Source organism: Primulina eburnea, chromosome 12 (assembly GCF_022965805.1).
Source record: "Primulina eburnea isolate SZY01 chromosome 12, ASM2296580v1, whole genome shotgun sequence".
Classification (NCBI taxonomy): Eukaryota; Viridiplantae; Streptophyta; class Magnoliopsida; order Lamiales; family Gesneriaceae; genus Primulina; species Primulina eburnea.
Window position 1 is genome coordinate 21,129,713 of NC_133112.1, and position 8,963 is coordinate 21,138,675.

Below are 8,963 nucleotides of genomic sequence, written 5' to 3' on the forward strand. Positions count from 1 at the left end.
AAGAAGGATGAACAAGCTAGTGGAGTTGGCATGTTTGATATGTCTGATATTAACGCTCTCACGACTTGTGAATCCTGTCTGAAAGGAAAGATGACCAAAATTCCCTTTAAGGGCCATGCGGAGCGAGCCAAAGGGTTATTGGATTTGATCCATACCGATGTGTGCGGTCCGCTTAGCATCACCACTAAGCATGGACATGCCTACTTCATCACCTTTACCGATGACCATTCGAGGTATGGGTATGTGTATTTGATGAAATACAAGTCTGAAGCCTTTGAAAGGTTCAAAGAATTCAGAAGTGAAGTAGAGAAGCAATTGGGACGAAGCATCAAGACACTTCGATCGGATCGAGGTGGTGAGTACTTGAGTGCCGAGTTCCAAGAGTATCTTAGAGAGAATGGGATTCTCTCGCAGTGGACTCCGCCCGCTACACCGCAGTTAAATGGTGTTTCGGAGCGTCGTAACCGGACTTTGATGGACATGGTTCGGTCTATGATGGGGTTCACGGAGTTGCCGCCATCCTTTTGGGGATATGCGCTTGAAACAGCGTCACTGTTGTTGAACAATGTCCATACAAAGGCAGTTGACAAGACTCCATATGAGATATGGATGGGTAAGCCTCCCAAGTATTCTTATCTTAGAATATGGGGGTGTCTTGCTTATGTGAAGCAGACAGTGGGAGATAAATTGGATAGTCGATCCATTTTATGCTACTTTGTGGGATATCCAAGAAATTCCATTGGATATTATTTCTATCATCCCCAAGAAACAAAGGTGTTTGTTTCTAGGAACGCAACCTTTTTGGAAAAGGAATTTCTATTAGATAGAAAAGGCAAGATGATAGAACTCGAAGAGGTTCGAGAGGCACCCACAGTTGTAGAACCCACACCCAATGAGCTAAGTGAGGAGATACAAGCTCCCAGGAGATCCGAGAGGATCTCGAGACCACCTATGAGGTATGGTCTGCTTCTTGAAGAGGGCCATGATGAGCCTAACCTTGGATGTGATCCAAGGACCTTCAAGGAAGCGTTATCGGATGCCGATTCATCCAAGTGGCTTGAAGCGATGGAATCTGAGATGAATTCCATGCATTCGAACCAAGTGTGGAATCTTGTGGATCCACCTGAGGGAACTGTTCCCATAGGGTGTAAATGGATTTACAAGAGGAAACTTGGGGCGGATGGGAAGGTATTGACTTTCAAGGCGCGATTGGTAGCAAAAGGGTATACTCAAAGGCAAGGTGTTGACTATGAGGAAACCTTTTCTCCAGTTGCGATGTTCAAGTCCATTAGGATATTGCTAGCCATAGCTGCATGGTATGACTATGAGATATGGCAGATGGATGTGAAGACAGCCTTCCTTAATGGGGATATTAAGGAAGAAATTTACATGTCTCAACCTGAAGGGTTTACATCCATCGGAAGTGAGCATATGATATACAAACTTCAAAGATCTATTTATGGTCTTAAGCAGGCATCGAGGAGCTGGAACCTCAGATTCGATAGTACAATCAAAGAGTTTGGTTTTACTAAGAATCCTGTGGAACCCTGTGTGTATAAGAAGGTCAGTGGGAGTGCTGTGACATTCCTTGTTCTTTATGTTGATGACATTCTACTCATTGGGAATGATGTAGGAATGTTGCAATCAACAAAGATATGGTTAGCAAGTAAGTTCTCAATGCAGGACTTGGGTGAAGCATCTTTTGTATTGGGAATACAGATCTATAGAGATAGATCAAGAAGATTGCTTGGTCTCACCCAGTCCACATACATTGATACCATCGTGAAGCGGTTCTCGATGGATGAGTCCAAGAGAGGACATCTACCAATGTGTCATGGCGTGTCCCTATCCAAGTCTATGTCTCCCAAGACTGATGCAGAGATAGCGGCGATGACACGAATTCCGTATGCTTCGGCTATTGGTAGTATCATGTATGGGATGATATCTACACGTCCTGACGTGGCATTTGCACTAAGTGTAGTGAGTAGATATCAATCCAACCCTGGTCTTCCACACTGGAAAGCTGTGAAAGACATCCTCAAGTATTTGAGAAGGACAAATAAGTTGTTTTTGGTCTATGGGGGTGGAGAACTAAAATTGGAAGGCTATACCGACTCTAGCTTCCAAAGCGATGTTGATGACTCAAAATCCACCTCCGGATTCATATTCATGCTCAATGGTGGTGCTGTCTCTTGGAAGAGTTCCAAGCAAGACAGTACTGCGGATTCCACCACTGAGGCAGAATACATTGCTGCATCGGCTGCAGCAAAGGAGGCTGTTTGGATTAGGAATTTCGTCCAAGAGTTGGGCGTCATTCCAAATGGAGTTGCTCCTATCCCGGTGATGTGCTTGTAACACGGGAGCCATAGCTCAGGCGAAGGAGCCAAGGTCTCATCAGAAGTCCAAACACGTATTGAGAAAGTACCACATCCTCAGAGAGATCGTGGAAAGAGGAGATGTCGTGATTGACAAAGTCGGCTCCGCAGATAATGTTGCTGATCCACTAACTAAGCCTTTACCAGGACCATCGTTCGAGAAGCATCGCGAATCAATGGGTCTAAAGTATATAGGTAGTTGGCTCTAGTGCAAGTGGGAGATTGTTAGAGTAGGTGCACGTCGAGCCAAGTGTTGGCCGACTGTTCACAATGAAACTCTTTGTATAAACGATCTTTATTTTAATAATATTTCAATTTATTAATTTGGCGCATCTTTATCTTTATACCCATGCTAGTTGCATAGATAAAGTCCTTGAATATACAAATAGTAGAAAGAATATGAGATGCTCACATGATGAGTATCATGAAACTCATATTTGGAATACTGTATATTCTAAACCGTTCCTAGTCGATTCAGCCGCCACTAAGAAGGATAAAGGCCGCTCGAGTTAGAGACTAGTATCTGCGATGTGAGTACCATGTTTCATTGGTAGGGGACATTGTGATGTCCGAGCATGCAGATAGGTGCTCCTGGTAGAGTGCACTGAACAACCCTCTATAAAGGATTTTCCAAGTGGTTCTCACTTATCGAGTGGAAAAATCCTAGTTTATGGTTGTACACCATTAGTCCTTATGACCCGGGACAACATTGAGACTCTATATGCTAGCGTTTCACTTTGACTTGTTTACCGACTCTTATGGGGTCATCAGGTGGCAAGGTTGGGTGTTACGGCGAAACATATAGGAGTCGATGCATTGTAGCCGGGGATTCACCGCTTACCTACGGGTATGGATATCCTATGTGTTTTTCATGTATGTGTGGGTTGAAATCTCTGATCAGAGTATGGTGGTAATTATGAAAGGGGTTTCATAGATTACACCATCGATGCAACCACAACATGACACATAGTATCGATTCATTGACAACTCTCGATAGACCAATAGTTGTCGAATCGATCGGGATATATGAGTTGAAGGGACCGTACTGTACGCTAACCATAATTGAATGGTTCTTGCAGGCACTATCATGTGATACCTAGGAAATCACGTAAGCGATGCTGCTAGGCGTTTAACGTGATTGGTTGGGTGCTATTAGACTTGAGTTCTGACGTTCTTACTATCAAGGAGTTGATAAGTAAGAATGGGGCAATTGGGGTATGCTCGTATAAGGACATGTTTAGTCCGAATCACATAGAGATGTGAACCCACGGCTAGTTGTATCAATGAACCATTGAGGGCCACACAAGTACTAGCTTTGTAAATCCCGATGAGAAGTAAAATAGTTCAATGTGTTGAATGGCTTATAAATGTGTTTATAAGCGTAAAGAAAAAAATAGAAGTATGACTTCTAAGAGAGAAACATAAATTTTAATTTATGGAAGTGTTCCTAAGATTAAAATTTGGCCAAGTAAATAATGTAGTTGAAAATTGTGATTTTCATTAACATTATTGTGGACTAAATTAAATTAATTCAAGTGTTGAATTAATTAAATAATATTGAGTCTTGTAGAGCTCAATTAAAATAATTATTTAACTAGTGGGACTTGAATAAATTCAAGTAGTATTTAATTAATCTCAAATGTGTTTGAGATAATTAAAATTTAGTCCATGGTTTTTTAATGTGTTAGAAACCATATAATATATGCATGGCATGCTAGGGTTTGCATGCTTGGGAGGTGAAGAGACTTTGAATACTTTTTAATAAAATAATGCATGGCATGGGGAACAACTTTTTTCCACTTTTCCCACACCCAAGTCTAGACTTCACTCCCTTATTCTTGCATCTCTCCTTGGCCGAAATTTACCTTAAAAAAATTTCCTCTCAAAAATTTCTCTCTTTTTGTTCTTCAAGTGTTGGAGAATAAAAATCTTCTCATTGAAAAATCCTTTTGATTTTCTAGTGCAAATCAAGAGGGGTTTTACATTGCTTAGTGGTGGGCCTAATTCTTGAAGGAAAGGAAGTGTGCTTGTAGATATTCATCCACTCAAGAGCTAAAGTGTTTACACTTTAGTTGGTGCCATTCATCAATCCTTTGTGATTGATAGGTAAATCTCTAAACATCCTATGTTTGATGTTGTTTTGTAAATATTGTGCAAAAACCATGGTGGCCGAAAATTTCATGATAAAATTTTAAATTTTTGACTTCCGTTGCGCTTCCGCCCACCGTAACCGGTCCGCTTTCAGATCTCACACTTTTCGCCATACAGATAATGTCTCCAAATCTTCAGGGCGAAAACCACAGCTGCTATCTCCAAATCATGCGTCGGATAATTCTTCTCATAATCTTTCAACTGGCGAGAAGCATAGGCAATGACCTTACCTCGCTGCATCAGCACTGCACCAAGGCCTCTCTTCGACGCATCGGTATAGACGACAAAATCCTCATAACCACTGGGCAATGAAAGAACAGGAGCTGTCGTCAATCTATCCTTCAGCTCTTGGAATGCACTCTGGCAATCGATGGACCACTCGAACTTCACAGTCTTCCTCGTCAGATTGGACAATGGTAGGGCAATCTTTGAAAAATCTGAAATGAAGCGACGATAATAACCCGCCAAACCGAGGAAACTGCGTACCTCAGAAACAGAAGTAGGAATAGGCCAATTCTGAATCGCCTCAATCTTCAATGGATCAACAGCAATGCCATCTCTCGAACGACATGACCTAGAAAAGAAATCTGATCCAGCCAAAACTCACACTTCTTCAGCTTGGCGAACAACCTCTTCTCTCGCAACAACTGAAGAACTACTCTGAGATGCTCTGCATGAAGCTCTCTGGTCTTGGAATAGATAAGAATATCGTCGATGAAGACAATGACGAAGCTATCCAAGAACGGCTTGAACACACGGTTCATCAGATCCATAAAGACTGAAGGGGCATTGGTCAAACCAAACGACATCACAAGAAACTCAAAATGACCATACCTAGTCCTGAAAGCCGTCTTAGGGACATCAGACTCCCTAACCTTCAACTGATAGTAGCCAGACCGAAGATCAATCTTCGAAAACACAGTGGCACCATGGAGCTGATCAAACAATCATCTATCCGAGGCAACGGATACTTGTTCTTGACAGTCACTTTGTTAAGCTCCCTGTAGTCGATACACAGCCGCAAAGATCCATCCTTCTTCTTGACAAACAGAACCGGAGCTCCCCAAGGCGAAGAACTCGGACGAATAAAACCCTTGTCTAAAAGATCCTGCAACTGAGTCTTCAACTCCTTCATCTCAGTAGGGGCCATCCTGTACGAAGCCTTAGAGATAGGAACCGTACCTGGAGCTAAATCGATAACGAACTCAACATCTCTGTCCGGCGGCAAACCCGGAACATCATCCTCAAACACATCAGCAAACTCCCTCACAACATCGATATCATCTAAATTCAACTTAATCAGTCTATCAACATCCACAATAGAAGCAAGAAACCCATCGCAACCTCTACCCAGCAATCTCTCAGTCTCAAGACAAGAAATAAAAGGAAGGACCAGCGAAGTACCTGAGCTGGCGAGAACTCCTCCCTGGCCATCATCTGCAAAAGTCACCTTCTTAGCAACACAATCGATAACTGCACGGTAAGTCGAAAGCCAATCCATGCCAAGAATAACATCGAAGGCAACCAAAGGGATAACAATCAAATCAGCGAAGACAACTCGCTCCTCAATACGAACAGGGCACGCAAAGACAATCGATGTCGGGCACAAGACATCTCCCGAAGGCAAAACAACACTAAGCTGAATGGGAAGAATAGAAGGAACTATACCCAACGATCTCAAAAACAAATCAGACATAAAAGAATGAGTAGCACCAGTATCAATCAAAGTAGTAGCTACTCTGCCTGAAATCAAAATAGTACTAGAGATCAATGAAGAATCATGATTAATACCTTCCTTGGTCATCGAAAAGATACGACCCTGCACCTTCCCTTGGCTAGCTCCTCGTGGACAATTTCTGGCAACGTGGCCTGCCGTGCCACAACGATAACAAGTATGAGTGCCAAGTCTGCACTCTCCTCGATGATGCTTGCCACACTTCTGACACAAAGGCTTCTCGGGATCAAATGGAACAACTGGAACTGGCGATGGTCTAGGACTCGGCTCCATCTTGCCCTTGCCCTTGAAACGATCCCTGCCCCTCTGATTAGAACCCTGGCCTCTCTGAGCAACAGCTTGATGCCTCTCCTGCCTCTCCCTGGCGATATCCTTCTCATCCTGCTCGGCCAACAAAGCTTTGGACACGATCTCCTTGAAAGTAACAGCCTTGGACATGTTGATATCACGGCGAATCTCAGCTCTAAGGCCTCGAATGAAATGAGCGCCTTTGTCCTTGTCGTTCGAAGCAATATACGGAGCAAACAAGCAACCCTCCTCAAACTTCAGAATGTACTCACCAACATCTAAGCTACCCTGACGAAGCTCCAAGAACTCCGTAACCTTCCTCGCTCGAAGTGCATCGGAGAAATACTTGTCGTAGAACAAGTCCGTAAACTCAGACCACTTCAGTGTCGCAACAGTAACACTGACCTTCGTCGCATTCCACCAAATGCGGGCAGCCTTAACCAACATGAAAACAGCACAACTGATCCTGTCTTTGTCCTCGTACTGGAGATGATCGAAGATAGGTTCAAGCGCCTTGACCCACTCGACAGCAACTAGAGGATCGGTGCTACCTGCGAATTCCGGTGGATCCATTCTCTTGAAAGCAGAAAAGACGGCATCAGTGCCAACAGCCTGAGCAACCTGACCTCTCACTTGGCCTCGACCCTGTCCTGCTCCTTGCAATCGGAGCAACTGCTGAATCTGATCACTATGCACCATAGCCTGCTCCTTAAGCAACTTGCCGAACTCGTCGACAACTCTCGAGGAAGAACTATCCTCACCCTCTGCCGCCTTACGCTTAGGAGGCATACTCTACAATTGCTCACAAGACACCAATCAATATATAACAATGGATAGATGCAAGAAAACATACCCGGACAGTTGAAAGTAGACGAAGTCATATGCATTGGTCCGAAGAACACCGCTCTGATACCACTAAATGTGACACCCTGACCCGTAACAATAAAAATACAATACAGCGGAAAGTAAAGTTTTCTTTTAAAATATGGAAGGAGTTTCAAAAATACATTTCATAAAAATGTTTACAAAATAGCAATACATGATCATTTAAATGACATAACAAAATACAAAATATCATTCTTATGATCATGTCAAAATCTTCCTTCCAACGGTGCATGCATATGACCCCTATCCACAGTCAACGTCCAGGGCCTCCACTCTGATCTGCATCACATGAATAAACTGAAATGAGAATAAATCTCAGCAAGTGGAACTCTACATAGCAATGATACATAGTATACTCTATAAAACATGACTTTGAAATCATAAATACCATCAACTCTGAAACATGAATACTGTAGCAATAACATAGCAATAGATAGCAATACGATGGTATTTCTCTTTTCTATGGTTGGATTGATATCAATAGTATCTCTGTCTGTGGTTGCAAATATCCCATCGATATAAATCGATAACTGTGAGGGGATAAAAGCCTATGGTCGATGACCATCTAATTGCATGCAATGCTCTGACTATGATTCAATCAATCCAATAAAAACATTTGAATTCTCAATAACATTTAAAGCCGTCGTTTCGCAATCTCTATCTTTTGTATTCCCTTTTTAACAATAGTGAGACATACAATGCCTCCAATAGATAATCAATGAAATCAATACATAACAATGGATCAATGGAAGGGAATAACACTTTGAAACCTTTAAAACACAATACATATATCATCATGTGAGCAAAAAGGATGAAATTCCACTTACAAACCAATAGAACACCTCAAACTTAGCTCTTGGTACACCACCTACAACAATAATCCATAAACAACACCAATATCAACTCTATATCCACAAGTACAAGTCAAATAATCCATTAACCAACTCAAACATCAAGCCCAAGTCAACCCTTAACTCAAAACCTTAATAGAATCGCACCAAAAACTTACCTAAGCTTCCATATACCACGGAGAACGACAATCTCAAGCCGGAATTCCAAATAACTCCAAGAATCAAAGGTAGAAAGCAATTGAAATGGATGAAAACCCTTGGAACTAGAGAGGAAATCTCGAAAAAGAAGATAAGATAAGGTAGAAATGAAGTCAACTCAATCAAAAAGGTACTAAATATCTCGCCCATACTTACACCGCGGGTGCGGTCACACAAGCACCGCGGGTGCGCTAAGCTCACGGCATTCCAACAAAATTCCATGCACGAACACCGCGGGTGCGGTGCTACAATTACCGCGGGTGCGGTCTCACCGCGGGTGCGGTGCTTACACTGCCGCGGGTGCGGTGATGCCACGGCCTTCCAAATCCAAAATGATGAATAGTACACCGCGGGGGCACTCCCCTAAGAGCGCGGGGGCACTCTTGCTTCGGCAATGAACAGTACTAAATCAACTAAAATCAATCCGAAATGCTGAAACGAACAATCAACAACATCTAATACCTCAAGATAACATTAACC